The sequence below is a fragment of the Pongo abelii genome, chromosome 7 (assembly GCF_028885655.2).
Source record: "Pongo abelii isolate AG06213 chromosome 7, NHGRI_mPonAbe1-v2.0_pri, whole genome shotgun sequence".
Classification (NCBI taxonomy): Eukaryota; Metazoa; Chordata; class Mammalia; order Primates; family Hominidae; genus Pongo; species Pongo abelii.
In genome coordinates, this window is record NC_071992.2 from 24,538,324 (window position 1) to 24,555,512 (window position 17,189).

At 52.5% G+C, this 17,189-nt stretch overlaps 1 protein-coding gene across 1 annotated transcript in view; it reads right to left on the reverse strand.

Moving 5' to 3' along the window:
* Positions 1-17,189, reverse strand: part of PEBP4 (phosphatidylethanolamine binding protein 4) — a 227,025-nt gene that overhangs the window by 14,093 nt on the left and 195,743 nt on the right. The gene's annotated exons all lie outside the window — the stretch shown is intronic.

Below are 17,189 nucleotides of genomic sequence, written 5' to 3' on the forward strand. Positions count from 1 at the left end.
TTATGCCTTGGGCACACTTCAGGCCACGTGGGCTCTGTGGGATTGCTTCTCTCTCTGTGGGAGGAGGATGGGAGAGGAAGGAGGATGGGAGAGGAAGGAGGATGGGACAGGAGGAAGATGGGAGAGGAGGAGGATGTATGGCTGCTTTTGGGAGACAGGGCAGTGAGTGGGGTTTTGGAATGGGTACCTCAGGGGATCCAGGGAGAGAGGACAGACACAGGTATTGCTGAGGGGAGCAAATGAACACCTTCCCTCTAGAGAGGCCCTGTAGGACACTTCCCAAAGAGCTGTTCCACGATCCCCATCGGTGCCTGAGACTGGGTGCTCAACATCACCTGCAGGGTCTGGTCAGATCTAAGAGAGGCGCTTAGATCTGCAGTTTTCTGGATCTTGCTAAGGAGCCCATCTTCTCTGGAGGGAGGATCCTGCTCCCTTTGGAGCCTTTAGAATATTAAGCAATGGGCTCTGAGCAACCAGCGGGGGAAGGGAAAGCAGGAGGAGGCTACACTGCCTGATTCTGTGGCAGCTTCTCCCCACCCTCAGTTAACTCAGCCCACAACCCTGGGGCAGTTTCTTTGGCCACTGGGACAGCCTCAGTTTCCCTCCTCTCTTTCCCTCCCTCCTCCCCTCCACTCGGTGTCTGTGGGATAATGAGGTGACCCCAGGGGTGGGTGCTAATTACTGTTTGTGCAGGACCGGGAGATGCTCAGATGAAAGAGACTGGAGCTGGGCCCCTGGGTCTGTGCCATGGCTCAGGGGCCCCAGGCCATGCCAGGGAGCCCCGAGGCCCCTAGGTGTGGGGTTTTATAGCCTTAATGAAGGTGATTAGCGTGACTCTTAATTGAGTCTGCCGACACCTAACTGTGCCCTGGCTACCTTTTCACCAAGCCTAGAAGAGGGGCTCATGGGATGCTGGGAGGATGGGGGAGAGGTGGGAGGCCCTGCTTGAGGTGGGGGCAGGGGCAGGTGAGATCCAATCCCCTAGCTTGAGGTTTACCTTTTATAGAACTAAAAAGTCCTACTCGCCCAGTCCAGAACCCACCAGATCTCCTCCCCTTTGGACTGCAGCTTGTCTATTACTGTCCTCACTTTGGGCCTCTTGGTCACATATCCCTCTTCCAAGGCTGGTTCCTATAGACCTAGGTCTCATTTGGTTGGAAGAAGGAGCAGGAGACTGTGGAAGGATAGACCCTTCCCCCACGAGCCCCTTGTACTTTGTCTTCTTCACCTGATACAGGTGAGATAGATCTTTCTTTTCCTTTCTCTTTCCTTCCTTCCTTTCTTCCTTTCTTTCCTTTTCTTTTCTTTTCTTTCTTCCTTCCTTCCTTCCTTTCCTTTCCCTTCCCTTCCCCTTCCTTCCTTCCTTCCTTTCTTTCTCTCTCTTTCTTTCTTTCTTTCTTTCTCTTTCTTTCTCTTTCTTCTTTCTTTCTTTCTCTCTCTCTCTCTTTCTTTCTTTCTTTCTTTTTCTTTCGGAGTCTCACTCTGTCATCCAGGCTGGAGTGCAGTGGTATGATCTGGGCTCACTGAAACCTCCGCCTCCCGGATTCCAGCGATTCTCCTGCCTCAACTTCCCAAGTAGCTGGGATTATACGTGCCCATCACCATACCTGGATAATTTTTGTATTTTTAGTAGAGATGGGGTTTCACTATGTTGGTCAGACTGGTTTCGAACTCCTGACCTCAGGTGATCCACCCGCCTCAGCCTCCCAAAGTGCTGGGATTACAGGCATGAGCCACTGCACCCAGCCGAGATCTCTTTCCTTTAACTTCCTTCTGCTCTCCCTGATCCTGTTCTTTTCTGCTCAGGAGAATCTGGGCAGCCTTCAACGTCAGGTCCCACCCATACGGTGATGCACACTCCAGCTCTGTCTCGCTCCCCTCTCAGCACAGTCCCCCAACTCCCCGCATTTTGGGCCTGACATTATCCAGGCCCAGGTGTGGCCAAAGGGCTGTGGCCCGACAAGGATAAGGGATTGGAGAATGGAAGCCTGTCTCCTTGCTGCCCATCTCTTCCAGGAGAGGAGGGAAGGCCTTGACAGATGCCTAGCAGCCACTCTCCCTACAGAGCTCTTCTGCCACCCGAGCAAGATGGAGAGTTCTAGGGCTGAGCACAGGGAAGACGTGCCCAGCCTGGTCTGCCCTGAGCTCCTCAGCCTCCCCTTATTCCTTTCCAAGTCAGTCCAGCCAGCGGTTGTTTAAACAAAACAATAGCAACCTAAGCTGGCTGTTTCTTTTCAACTCTCCCCAGGCTTGGGTCCCACCCAGAGTGAGGCCAGGGAGCAGGCAAGGTGGGGGCCAGGGCTAGTCAGATCGGGGAGCTGGTTTGTGCAGAGCTGCAGCGGGTGGAAAGGCTGATCTGGAGCCTTGATGGGGTGGGAAGGCTCTCTTTCTTCATCCTTTCACTCTGGGGAGCTTTTCTTATCAACCAGGGCCAGCATAGGCAAAGACTCTGCAAATCCTTACGTTGGGTTTGCTGAGGCAAGCCACTGGCCTTTCCTAGCCACCCAGCAGATCCTGTGCTTGACTCGGGCACTGATGGCAAATGGACTGTTCAGGTCCCCCCTGCAGCTGATCCCATGGACAGGTGCTGGTCCTCACTGGCAGAAAGAACGGGGGAGGACCTGGTGGCAGAGGGGCCCCCACATGGCGTGGGGTCAGAAGCTGTGATTTACTTGGATTGTCTTGAGAACTGCCTAAGTTCCCTTGGCTATAAACCTTTCCTCATTGGTCAGTCCTGGAGGGGCTACAATTTCTACCATAGAATCAACACCTGGTAGGGGCTTTAGGAAACTAAATTCTAAAAGGTGAGAGGGTTGGGCTCCAGAGAGGGAAAATCCAGCATGTTCAAGAAGGATGAGGCCTTAGACCTCAGGCCCTTCGAGATCAGCTGACTCAAGGTCTCATGGCTTTTGACCTCAGTGCCATCCTGTGCTCTTTCTGTGACATCATGACAATCCCTCCATTTCTATGGGAGGCATCATTTTCCAAAGACCTGATTAAAATATGGAGATATTATCTGGAGGGCTGGGGCTGTGGTGAAAATGGGGACCCTCCCACCCGATTTAGGTCTTCTGAAATATCTTCCTGATGGCCAAGTGCAATGGCTCACACCTGTAATCCCAGCACTTTGGGAGGCTGAGGCGGGCGGATTGCTTGAGCCAAGGAGCTTGAGACCAACCAGCTTAGGCAACACAGCAAAACCTCGTCTCTACAAAAAATGCAAAAATTCTCTGGGGATGATGGCCCATGCCTGTAGTCTCAGCTACTTAGGTGACTGAGCTGGGAGGATCACCTGAGCCCAGGGAGGTGATCCTGAGCCATGATGGTCCCACTGCCCTTCAGCCTGGATGACAGAGTGAGACACTGTCTCAAAACAAATACATGGATTAGAATGTCACTTCTAGCCTGTGATCACCCCAGAAAGCTGAAACTCTCCAGAGATGGATGAGATTCAAGGAAGTTTCAGGAGGTAAGAGGGAGAAACGTGTAGTTTTGAGCACTGCTCAGGGCTGCTGGGCTAGGAAAGTGCCCTGGGAGGAGGGGGTACCAGCCCAGCGTTTGAGGAACACAGACACCACTCCTGTCGAGTCTGAGAAGAGACGGGCTTTGGAAGGAGACCCTGAAGGAGGCTGAAAGTTGGGCTTTCTCACCGTTTAGAATTTAGTCTCCTAAGGCCCCTACCAGGTGTTGATTCTATGGTAGAAATTTTAGCCCCTCCAGGACCGACCGATGAGGGAAGCTTCATGGCCCAACCTGCAAGTTCTGCTAAGAGCTCCCCCACACCTTAGGCCTCCTCACTTTGACCCTGCTGCCTCTCCCAGCCCAGACTCCAGACGTGCTCTTGCCTGTTTAAGATGGGCTGAGCACAGACCAAATCTCCTTTCCCTTCCTATAGCTAAGACAGACTGACTTTTTCAAAAGGAACTTGTTTAAATGCTAAAGTTAAAAAGAAGAAATATAGTTGACCCTTGAACAACATGGGTTTGATCTGTGTCCACCTATAAACAGATGTTTTTTCGACAAAAGTTATACTGAGTGTGCCTGCCTCTCCTGCCTCCCGTTCCACCTCCTCCACTTCTTCCACCTCTGCTGCCTCTGCCACCCCAAGACAGCAAGACCAACCCCTTCTCTTCTTCCTCCTCCTCCTCAGCCCACTCAATGTGAAGATGATGAGGATGGAGACCTTTATGATGATCCACTTCCACTTAATAAATAGGAAATATATTTTCTCTTCCTTAGTATTTTCTTAATACGATTTTCTTTTCTTCAGCTTACTTCATTGTAAGAGTACAGTATAGAATACATATAACATACAGAACATGCCAATTGACCGTTTATATTATTGACTTCCAGTCAACAGTAGGCTATTAGTTAAATCTGGGGAGAGTCCAAAGTTATACTTGGATTTTTGACTTTGTTGGGTGTGGCACCCATACCCCCTCATTTTTTTTTTTTTTTTTTTTTGAGACGGAGTCTCGCTCTGTCGCCCAGGCTGGAGTGCAGTGGTGTGATCTTGGCTAACTGCAAGCTCTGCCTCCCGGGTTCATGCCATTCTCTTGCCTCAGCCTCCTGAGTAGCTGGGACTACAGGCACCCACCATGGCGCCTGGCTAATTTTTTTTTTTTTGGTATTTTTAGTGGAGACAGGGTTTCACCGTGTTAGCCAGGATGGTCTTGATCTCCTGACCTTGTGATCTGCACGCCTCAGCCTCCCAAAGTGCTGGGATTACAGGCGTGAGCCACCGCGCCCGGCCCCATACCCCCTCATTGTTTAAGGGTGAACTGTAATTATAGAAATTACAGACAACATAGATGTAGTTCAGCTTCTCATCCTCAAGAACGCTGAAAAGCCCAGGAGGGGTTTTTCAGGAGAGCAGACCAGGAACACTGAGGTATTTTGGCAGTGTGCCTAGGAGGACATTCTGGGCCTTTCTAAGTTTGGGACTGGAGGGCCTGGGGAAGGCAATTCTTCCTCATCAGCATCCTCTGGAGATGGGGAGTCTAAAATACCCATGACTCTCCTAGCAAGGGAAGGGAGGAGGAGGTGAATTTCTTAGAAGGACCCTTAAATGCTCAGGGTATAAGAAAAATAGTAGTTATCACATGTTCTCACTTATAAGTGGGAGCTGAACAATGAGACCACATGGACACAGGGAGGGGAACAACACACACAACTGGAGGGCCCATGGTGGGGGCGTGGGGAGGGAGAACATCAGGATAAATAGCTAATGCATGAGGGACTTAATACCTAGGTTATGGGTCGATAGGTGCAGCAAACCACCATGGCACACTTTACCTATGTAACAAACCTGCACATCCTGCACATGTACCCCGGAACTTAAATAAAATAAAACTTAAAGAAAAGAAAAAGAATAGTAGTCACTCCTTTTTCCTAGAAGCTGGCCCCAGTTGTGTGTGTGTGTGTACGTGTATGCACATGTGTGTGTGTGCATGCATGTGCACAGGTATGTGAGTGTAGGGTACTGGCTTTATGCATGACTGCTTGGCACAGGACTAGGTGCAAATTATTCTAATTGCAGAGAAGAGGGCTCAACACTGTGGACACTTTGGAGTTGCATCTGGGTTCCTAGAACGTGAGATTTCCTTTCCAGCTCTCTCCCACCTCAGAACGCACTGCTTCTCTGGCAAGCTAGCCTGGAACTTGCAAGCGAGGTACTCAGGGAAAGTTGTGGCTCGACTGAGAGTCATAGCAACCCCATTCTCAGTCCAGGGTGATGCAGACTGTCTTCCCAGACTTGTCCAGTCTGGGTCAGGTAAACAGCGCAGTGCTGGAAGCCAGGGGTCTATCCCCACCGCTATTGCCTTGCATTTGTAACAGGCTTTCAGCTTTATTCTCCAGGTAACCATCCAACTGGTTGATCTCACAACATCCCATTGAGAGGAAGGGCAGAGATCTTTAGCCCCATTGGACAGGAGAGAAACCACAGAAGCTTCAGCTCCTTAAGGGTGGGGACTACACCCTACCCATCTTTGTGACCTATGAGATGCTCTGCACACGGTGGGTATAGTCAAAGTTCATGGGCGCCCTGGCCCAGTGCCCAGCCCTTGCAACTTGAGCCATCCCTACTTAACAACCTCTATGTTTGGGTGTCCCTGTAGGGACAGAGAGCTGCATTTTCTGAGGCCTTTCATAGACTTGAGGGAACAGCGACACTCCTCCCTCACCTGGGGAACCCCTTAGATAAAGGCTCTTTGGCTGGATTTGGTAGGTCTGGAGTGTGGGGAAGGGGTCTGACTCACTGCTGGTCCCAGCAGGGATGCTGGCCCAGTTCCCTCATTCCCCTTCAATTACCTGTAGGCAGCGGCCCACCCACCTGGGTGTTTGTGAAGGCCCCAGATACTCAGGCTCGCGGTCCCTCAGAGCAAAGGGTCAGTCACACATATCCTTGAGTGAGGGAGATGACTTAACCTCTTTACCCACCTCTTCCCATTTGCACAGAAGGATTCAATCTTCTGCCTGGGTGCAAACCCCCGTCAGAGTGGGAAGTTTTGCTTTTTGTCCTCTGGGTGAAAGGTAGGGGTGGGGATGGGGGGATTGGGGAGGGTGGGGATGGGGGAATTGGGGACGGCGGGGATGGGGGGGACAGGCATCAGAAGAGTCCCTAACTTGAAAGGTGAGGCTCAGAAAGGTGTCATGGAGATGAGGGAGAGTAGAGGGAGAAATGAGCAAAACAGAGCACTTGAGGGTGGGAAGGAAAAAATGAGAAAAAAAGGGAAAATGAAAACAGAGTTCCACACTCTCTGACACTGGCACCAAACAAGAAAGCTCCTTGCTGTTTTGCACAGCTGCCTGCAGGCTGCCAAGTGGCAAAGGATCCAGGAAAAGGCACAGGACTGGAAAGCGCTACCCAGCAATCTGTGTATTCTGCAATTAACAAAGGGTAAGTGAGCGGAAGGCACTGACAGCTCCCAGGCTCTGAGATCCCCAGGGGCTGCCTAACGCCAGCCTTGGGAAGACCAAGCTCTGGAGACTACTGCCTGCTGCCAGGGAGAGGCTTCCAGTCAATTAACCTCAATGGCCTTCTCTTTTGCCCTAGGGTTGGGGAGAGGAGGAATGGCCACTGAAGTGGGTGGAATGAAGCCCGTGGGAAGTGGAAGAAGGAGGCGCAGATCTGAGCCCTCCTGGGAGCTGAGTACTTCTAGACTCCAGGGTATAGGATGGCTAATTATTTTGTGGACCAGTTTCCCTCCAGAAATGTCCATATCAAAGACTTGGTAGGCCTTTTCCTGGCACCTTCATGGGCAGTGGGGACAGCTTGGTGAATATCATCTTAGGAGATGCCAATGGGTGCACGGCAGATCCTGTTATCTTGGCACAGTCTGGCAATGGGACTCCTGGGTTTTGATTCCTAGTTTGGCTTCAAATCTGGAATTGGTTACTTCTCTGGATCTCCAGCTGCCAAAGTCGGGTGGGTGCTATTGAAAGGAGGCTAGATTTGGGGGCCTTGAGGGATGTGTAGGAGCTTTTCAGTTCTCCGGTGGATAAGACAGGGGAGGGGAAGGGCAGCTTAAGTTGAGAAAGCTGTCTAAGCCATGTATCAATGTGTGGTTGTGGGAGAATGATTTGCTTCTAGGAGTAAGGAGTTTACCCAGGATGGGAGGAGCTTTACCCAGAGTGTCACCGTCCTCCATGACACTGGGTTAAGAGACGAGATTTCCCAAGGCCCAGGCCGTCTGAGGCTTGAAAAGTACAGGCTCTCCAGGCCCTTTGTTCTAGGTTGTGCGGTTGCCAAAAATGTCACACCGTCTTGCAGCTGTGTGTGTGTGATAGTATCTAGCACAAAGCTGCCCCTGAGGAATGGTAGCTGGTGAGATGGGTAAATGAATGAATGAATGAGAGGCCCTGTGTTGGAGATAGAAATATAATTAAGACACAGGTCATGGTATCAAGGAGCCTCTGATCTGCTAGAACAGATAGCTCACAAAGAAATAACAATTACAGGCTTAAATAATTGAGGCCTAGAGGCCATGCTGGGGGAGCAGAGATGAAGGAAGAGATAACTGCTTGGGGGTAGTGATCAGAGAAAGTTATTGAAAGGAGGCTAGATATGGGGCCTTGAAGGATGTATAGGACTTTTTCAGTTCTCCAGTAGACAAGATAAAGGAGGGGAAGGGCAGCTTAGGTTGAGAAAGCTGCCTAAGCAATGTATAAATGTGTGCATGAGATATGAGAATATTTCAAATGACTTGGCTGTCCGTTGAAGCCAGAACCAGCATGTGTGTCTTCAAGAATCTCAAGAGAAGGCTAGAAATACAGGATGGGGATAAGACTGGAATGGTAGGCAGTGCCTCTGATTTCTGAGACTCAAAGCTCTCAGCAACCTAAACCCTGGGTCCACAGATCCCAGGCAAGGTTTCTTCTCTTCTCCAAATGATCAGTAACTGTGTCCCAGGAGGGCCACCAGAGCTGGTTGGCTGAGCTGCCTTCCCTGTCAAGAGAGGATGTGGGTGGGCCCCAGCTCGGGGACACCGCCCATGTGGCAGGTCAGAGCAGGATGCTGCTGAATTTTGTCATCGATGGCCTCACTCAGAGCAGGTAACTCTTGGACTCCCAAACCCAAACACCTCCCTTTTACAAACAGTAATTTTTGTTTCAGGTAATAAAAGGGCTACATGTTCCTTGTAGAAAAATTGTAAAACACAGAAAAGCACTAGAAAGAAAAAGCATTTCCTGGATCCTACCACATAGAGACAATTGCCCTGAGAACATCCTTCGTTTCTTTGCCTTTTGGTTCCAAAGTTTCTTGTCACACAGATGGCAGCTTCTAGCCCCTGGTGCCTCTGGGGCCTGTACTGGCTGGGACTCCCAACTGTCTGCCTTTGGGGAAATCCTGCTTGGGGAAACTTGCCCAAGTTACTTTCAATCCCTGACACTCAGAGAGCTGGCTGAGCCACAGGAAATTGTGGAGCCACCTCCTTTTGACTCTTGCCTGTCATGGGTCACTCATTCTCTGGATGGGGTTCAGAGGTGGGGTGAAGAAGAAGGAAAGAAATAAAGAACACAATATATCGTCTTATTAAACCTGTTCTTCTTAGAAGTAGACAAGAGTGGGGGTGCAGTGTCTCATGCCTGTAATCCCAGCAGTTTGGGAGGCTGAGGCAGGAGGATTGCTTAGGGCCAGGAGTTGCAGACCAGCCTGGCCAGCATAGTGAGACCCCATTTCTACAAAATATTAAAAAAATTAACCAGACGAGGTGGTGTGTTCCTGTAGTCTTGGCTACTAGGGAGGCTGAGGTGGCAGGATTGCTCCGGCTGGGAATTCGAGGCTGTAGTGAGCTATATTGTTGCACCACTGCATTCCAGCCTGGGTGACAGAGTGAGACTCTGTCTCAAAAATAAAAAAAGTAGACAGAAATATTAAGTTGAAAGCAAATATCAGGAGTTTGTTGCTAAATATGATTACTATACACTGATATCACTTTAAACTAAAGACTGCCCTTTCTAGATACTCAGAACAAAAGTAGCTTTTGATATCAACCTCAGGTTGCTGGGACATCTCATTTATCTGAAGTCATATAGGGAATTGGGTATTCCTTATAAAAACATTCCCTGATATCTCAAATCTTATATTTTTAGCTCCCCAACTCCTTTTCTCTTACCTATTTTGGATAGCCATCTTATTAGAATACTAGTTCTTGTCTTCTTATGTGATTTTAAATACCACTGTGGTTGTCATCGTGGATGCCAGTTTTGCACCCAACTACAGCATGAGACTGCAAAGCTGAAAAGCAAATAAAGGCTGGGCATGGTGGCTCACGCCTGTAATTGCAGCACTTTGGGAGGCCAAGGCGGGTGGATCACTTGAGGTCAGGAGTTCGAGACCAGCCTGGCCAACTTGGCGAAACCCGGTCTCTATTAAAAATACAAAAATTAGCCAGGCGTGGTGGCAGGTGCCTGTAGTCCCAGCTACTCGGGAGGCTGAAGCAGGAGAATCGCTTGAACCCGGGAGGCAGAGGTTGCAGTGAGGCCAGATCGCACCACTGCACTCCAACGTGGGCAATAGAGTGAGACTCTGTCTCAAAAAAAAAAAAAAAAATAAATAAATAAATAAAAAAAGCAAATAAAAAGAACGGGGCCATTCAGCTTTCCACCTGCCCCAGCCTCCTTAGGGGCCAATAACTGAATGTTTATGTCGTGGCCATCAGGCAAAGAAAAGGGAACCACCTCTCGCGGAGTGCCCGTGGTGTGCAAGCATCTCGTTATGGTCTTTACGTGAGTTAGTTCACTCAGATGCCCGCCCTCCAGGAAATTCCCCGCTAAGGTGCAGGATCCCCCCACTGCCCCCACCTTGGAGAGCAAAGGCTTGCTGCCCTGCTTTGTGGTCTGATTTCTGGCAGCCACAAGAACAAGGGAAATTGAGCCGTCCAGTCAAAGCAGCCTCAGTCAATGAGCAACTCAGCATCTAACACAGCCATTCTCCTACAGGGCAGCCTGGGCTTCAGTCCAATGTCATTACCAATTAGCTACATGACTTTGAGCAAGACACTTAATTTCACAGCGTCTCAGTTTCCGTACCTATAAAGTGGCGATGATAACGATACCTGCCCTGGTTTCTTCACAGAGCTGTTGTGAAGGTGCAATTAGGAAATGGAATATTCTAAAGTCCCGCAGCGCCATCCAAATGTAAGGGTCATTACTGGGCTGAGCTCCTGGCTCGACCCTGGAGGGAAAGGCTCGGTGGCTGCCGGGGAGTAGACGGCGTGGGGGCTGAGGATGGGGATGCTGCCTCCGTCCACCCTTGGAGCCCCGGGAGCCCATCCTGCAAGGTCTCCCGGCAGGGCCAGCCTCCTGAGGCTGATGGCTGTGCCGTGGGCTTGGAGGTTACTCAGCTGTGAATGTTGGGCCTGCCCCGCTGGGCCTATACTCAGCCAGGGTGCGCAGAGTGAGTGGCACATCATGTTTATTAATAACCCTTGATGAGGGGCATTAATAGCTCCTAATGACACCATCTGAGCCTGGCCTCCTTCCTTCTCTTGCTGCTCACTCCTTCCTCTTTCCCTCCATCCCTTGAATACACATGATCCCACAGACAGACAGACACAGGCGGGCTCGGCTCAGGAGAGCGAGTCAGAGGTGTTGTCCAGGAGGGGGGGTCTGGCCTTGGGGGTCAGACAGAGGATCCTGGGTTGGAGAGCAAGTAGGATGCCTCTGGCTCTGCCGTCAAGTGGAAACTTGGCCAGAAACTGCTCGGTGAAGGGAGCAAGGGAAGCGCAGCAGTGGGAAGAATTTTCCAGAACTGGTGGGAATGGGAGTGGCAGGGTGTGTGATGGGAGAAGCTGAAGCTGGGACCAGAACGAGGCCAAGGGGGCCTAGGGGCAACCTCAGGCTGGGTCCGAGAGGGCCAGAGATGGGAGAGCACAAGTCACACACACGCACACACTTGCACACACACACACACACTTACACACACACACACACACTTGCACACACACACACACACTTGCACACTCGTGTTATACTCACAAGGCACATGCTCACATCCACACTCTCACATACACACACATTCACACACTTATACTCACACACTCACATACTTGTAGTATGCTCACACACCCACACATGCATGTTCACACATGCTCACTCACACACATGCTGTCACACATGCACAGAGGCACAAGCTCACATACATGCTCATATATCCACATGCACAGACACATGCTCACACACACTCACATGTACTCACGCTCTCCTCTCCTAGACTGTCTTTCACTGGGTATGCCTGGGGCTGGGCATGGTGGGGAGGACCAGAAGAAGGGGGCATTTGGGAAGGGGTTGGTGGCCAGGCTGAAGCTGGGACCATGCAATTAGGAAAAGAGGGTGTGGGAATCTCCAGGCCCCTGGCAGGGGGCCAGGACAAACAGACGACTGATTAGCACTGAGGTCTGTGAGTGAGACCTAAGCTGGTCTGTTACCCACCCAGGGGCTGAGAGCCAATGGGGCTGGGCTGTATCCGAGCAGAGGTGGGAGAGGAGGCAGTCGACCAAGAGGTGGGGTGGGGTGGGGTGGGGGGCACCCCCAGGTGCTGCCCTCCTCCTGTGCTGCATGTAGGAGGCTGCAGGTCGCCTTGCTCTCCCTGCCACAGCAGAACAATTAGGAAATGGATGCAGTTAATCCCTAAGACAAACAGGGCTTGGGAAACTGCAACCCAACTGGAGAGGAGAGAGCTGTAGGGCTAACTCCTCAGCCCGACTCTTATCGCTCCCCATCTCTCATCCAGCACCCAGTCTTTCCGGCTCGGTGGCTGCACCTCCAAGAGGGAGAGGAGGAGGAAGCCAGGGGACCAATACACTGGGAGGAAGTGGCCTGAGCAGACCTTTGCTCTCTAACTCTGGCTGGACAGAGGCAGCCCAGCAGCCCCCTAGCATCCATCTGGCCTGGGGAGTGGCGCCCCAGGGCTTATGAGTGAGCTGGAACCCCATGCCCTGGGGTCCCGAGTGGCCATGACTGCTGAGTGATGCCCCCCTCCCCACAGTTCTGGAGAGTGGCTCAGCAGTCTCCCCCAGCTCTGGCCCTAGCAGTCCTCCCGTCTCCCCTCTATTTGGGTAAGAAGGGCCCCTCAGCCCCCGACCCTGATCCATCCTGTTCTCTACTGCCAACGAGAAGATGGGTACTGTCTTGGCTTACTCTGCCCTCCTCATGTGCCACCTATGAGATGAGGTGTCCTTGGGAACCCAGGCCACAAACGCTGGGCTGGGGGGATGGAGCGGGACGCGGTGCCCAACAGCCAAGAGCCTCGACTGTGGCTCTTTGGGGAAGTCTGGTAGCAGCAGGTGGGAGTCAGATTCCTCGTTCTGTTCTCTGCTTTGTCTCCCTCCTTTGCCCTATTTTAGGTTTCCATACTTGGCTCTGGTGGGAAGAGAAAGCATAATCTACCCTTTGGAGCCTCTTCTCTCCCTCCCCACCAATGGGCCCAGGCCTGGGGCTGCTTTGTGAACAGAAAGGAAGAAAGGAAGGAAGGGTGGATGGAAGGAAAAAGAGACAGAGGGACTCTGGAAGAAAGGTCAGGAATTTCTAGCAAGAAAAGATGCTGGCGAGATTTGGAAGCTCTAAGAAACCCTGTGCTCATTAGAAAGTGTGACAAGAAGCAGAAACATTCTAAGTCTTATTCAAATCACGGCTTGCTCTTTTCCGAGGGACTGATAGTGAACTTGGCCCCAGTCCCCCAGCCCCTCAGAGCAGCAGCAGTGTGCCCTGGGAGCTTATCAGAAATGCAGAATCTCTCTCAGGCTCAACCCTAGACCCAGTGAACCAGAAGCTTCCTCTTAACAAGAACCTGAGGCGATTTCTACACACACTAAAGTCTGTGAAGCCCCTCAGCACCACCACAGCGGCTTCCTGCTTTCTGAACCTTCCTGCCCAATTCCCCTGGCGTCTCTGGCCCAGGGAAGGGGACCACTCATCAGATTTGTAGTGGCAGCTGTGGTGGGAACCATCTGAGCCCTGGTTCCTGATGGTACCTCCTTTCCTGTTCCTTCTGGAGACACCCTCCCCTGGGGCTCACCTTTCCCCTGTGGCCCCAGCTCTCAAGTCAGACCCTTCAGACAGGTTGGGTTCCTGGGTGTTCAAAGGGGCTGGGCCAGACCTGAGAAAGCAGGAGGTACAGCCCTTTCCCTTCGCCCCTGCTTAGAGCCACGGAAAGTGGCCCCAAGTTAGCGACTCTGGGTGTGCTATTCTGAGCCTTGAAGTTCCTGGGGAGAAGGGCAAGGGCTGGGCATACAAGGGTATTTGTTAGTTCCTTTCCCCCAGATCATGCTCCCCCCACCTACCCTATGTGAGGAGGGAGGGTTGCTTGTCCTCCAGGCATTCAGGGACCTCAGGGACCGGGAAGAGACAGACAGGATGGAAGAGGTGAGAGAACAGTGGTTCTTCTCTGTTGCCTATAGACCAGACAAGGGTGCGGGGCAGCCCCGGTGTGTAGGTCAGGATCAACTCTAGGGCCCTGGCTCCAGCAGGAGGCCAGCAGTCAGGCAACTTCCTCGGGTCTCCCTCCTCCGGGGTGCCCAAGCCAGCTGCCATCCCTGCTGAGCTGCCGTTCTCACGTGCCTTGGTCATGCCAAGGCCTGTGTGGTGGGCCTTCGTGTCCCTGCCTGCCTGCGTCAACCCAGATTCATCTGTCTGAGCCAACGGAAGAGTGAAAGTGGCCCACCAGGGCCTGCTGGGGTCCAAGGCCCTGCCGCTGTCTGCCAGGCCCGGGGCTTGTTCTCATTCTGTTGTGGCACTTTTTACAGTGCCCAGCAGGCAAATGCCAATCCGGGAAGCTTGGCAATCATAGCAAAAAAAAAACCCTGAGCCTGTGCTCAGTGAACTCCACCTGGAGCTCACAGTTGGTCCCATGTCCCGGGAATGCTTTGGGTACTGATAGAGCCCCAGGGAGAGGAAGCGAGGCCCACTGCTCTCTCAGGCAAGGCCAGCGGAACCTGGGTCACTGTGCCACCCCATCAGTGGGTGGCTGTCTGTTAAGGGCCGCTCAGCTGAGCCCCATAGGTGATGGGAAGGTTTGTGTGCAGAGGAGGAACCCGACCGTCTCGGAAGCCAGAGCCACCGTCTCGGAAGCCAGAGCCACCGTCCCCCGGCAGGCAGGAGAGCGGGGTTGGGGGCAACCCATACTGCTTGGCTTCCAGTCCCCATGGGGAACATCGCCTGTCTCAGAGTGTGTTGAAATGAGTCTTTGCACAACCATGACAAGGGCCCAGCTGTTCCTGGTGACAGTGCCCAGGGACACGAGGAGATGGGAGGAAAGGGGACAGGGTCACAGCAGAGGGAGGGACCCAAAGAGGATCAAGGGACAGCTGCTGACTCCCCAGGCCTCCCTCTCTGGGGCTCTCCTGCCTCCTTCCAATCAAAGCCCACCGTGCTGTAGGTCCAGGGCAGGGCCTCACCCTCGAAGCTAGGCCATCAGAGGCCTCCCTCTGAGGAGTCTGGGATTCTAGGACACCAGGCCCACCCCTAGGCTGTGCCATGGGGAGCTGAGAGAAACTTCTCCCTAGAACTTTTTGCTGCGAGCAATTAATTGCCCTGGCATCTGAGGCTGCTGTGCACACAAGCAAGGGGCCTTTAATGAATGCAAACGACAGCTGATTAATCTGCCAGCTCTTGCACCCCTGGTCCTCGCTGTGGGGTCTGGCTACGCTCCATTCAGCCTCGATGGCCTGCACCAGCGGGGTGGGCTCCAACCTATTACCAGTGGCGCTGCCAGCCCTAATGGGAAAGAGGGTGAGCCCCCACCCCTCCTCTGCCCCCATTGGCCTGTGGTCCTGTCAAGCATGAGAGGCTCCTGGGACTGGCCCTGGAAGTGTGGGCTTGCCCCTGCTGGACTTTGTCACTGGGTGTTTTCTATAGTGATGTGGTCACCCCTCTGGGGACAGAAAGGGGCTGATGACAAAGGGAGAGCTGTCTAGCTGCTCAGTGGGATTCATGTGAAGGGATTAACTTTAGGAGGTAAGGGGGCACTGCCTAGACAGCGGCACAGGATTTATTTTTCAGTCACTCGCCAACTGTGGCCTTGAGAAAGCAGCCAGGCCATCTGATCATCACCTTGTGGAAAAAGGCAGAGAGAGAGGAGTTGAGGCTAGGAGAGAGTCCCCTTTTTCCACCCCAGTTCATACATCCTACCCTAGATCCTGGCTGATGTCAACTCAGCCCACCTCTATGGAGCTCCTGCTAGGTGCCAAGCGCGGTGTCCCTGTATGGGGTGGCTTGCAGTCTGGCAGGACACAAGAGTCAAGAGATCATTACAGCTGTGATGAACACTAGGAAGAGGAAGCGCAGAGAGCCTTGGGGGAACAGGGAGGGCTTCCTGGAGGAGGCTGCATAGGCTCTCTGCCAGCTACTGGTGCTTGGTTGGGGCAGGGGGTGAAGGGCTATGTGCTGGGGAACCAGTGCTCTCTTATGCCAGACTCCAGTGCCCAGGCCTCTTATGCCAGCCTCCTGTCCCCAAGAAGCCCCCAGGCCCTTATCAGTGTTTCCTTGGGCTACCTGACCTCCCCTTGGGCTGCCCAGCTGCTGGGGCTGGGGAGTGAGCAAGGGCAGTGAGAGTGAGGCCTGCCTGAGAGTGGAGGCTACTGATCTCCTGGGCAGGACCTCCTTCCCGAAAGCAGAAGCAGAGCTCCCTTTGGGGGAGAAACCCCCTCAGTTTCTACTGTAATAAAAAAGGGGCCTGAGCTCTTGCTGGAGCCTCTAATGACAGGGTTGAGGTGTAATGAATATCTGTGTACTCATAAAACAGGCTAATGACGGCCCTCGGTCCTCATTTCATGGACCCCTTTCATCCTTACTTGTTTCCAAACCAGAAGGGACCATCCTGGGGGCTAAGCCAGGAGCCTGGTGGCACTCCCAGACCACAGCTGTTTGGAGTGGGGGCTAAATGGTTCCTGAGCCTGAAGACCCTCCAGAGCTGCCTTTTCCTCCTCCATCCCTTATCTGGTTGAGACAACCTGAGGAATTTAGGTCAATGACTGACAACAACCGGCCTTAGGAAATGGGCAGGGGACAGGGAGGGAGGAAGTGCATCCACCCTGATTCTTAAGAATTGAGTGTCAACACTTGTCACACATGGAGGCCAGAAAGAGCATTCAGCACCTGCCGGCAGCACCACGCCCCTTTCCTCTGCCCAGGTACTGATAGGAGCTCCCTGAATCATCCCAGTTGCAATTCCAACACCTGAGCAGAACTAAACTCCGTGGAGGGTGGGGCTGGCCCGCTGAATCACCAGTAACACCTGTGTTTTGCTTGGGAGGTCTCCCTGCTCACTCGGGGACCAGCCAAGCCTGACCCTGTTTGGCTTCTCGGAGCTTGGTGAGATCACAGCCTGGGGGTTGTGGCTGCAGGCCAGTGTGACCTGATGTGCAGGGAGTATTTTTAAAGAGATACTTGCCCTGTGTTCCCAGGACCAGCTCCCTGAGAGACTCAAGTTTTTCTGTGAATTCTGCCTCTCTCTCCCAATTTGATTGTAGACATTGGTCAGGGAAACATAAAATCACTTGGGATAAAGTGTGTAGTGGAAATTAACATGCAATCTTCTTGCCATAGACAAGCCCCTGGGGAATGCCCAGGGAATCTTGGTGACTGGTAGCACCTGAGGGAGGTGGGATGGGCAGAATCAGACTCCCTAATCCCCTTGAGGATGCAGAGATAGACCCAACCTGTTTTCCCCTGAGTTCTAGAACTGC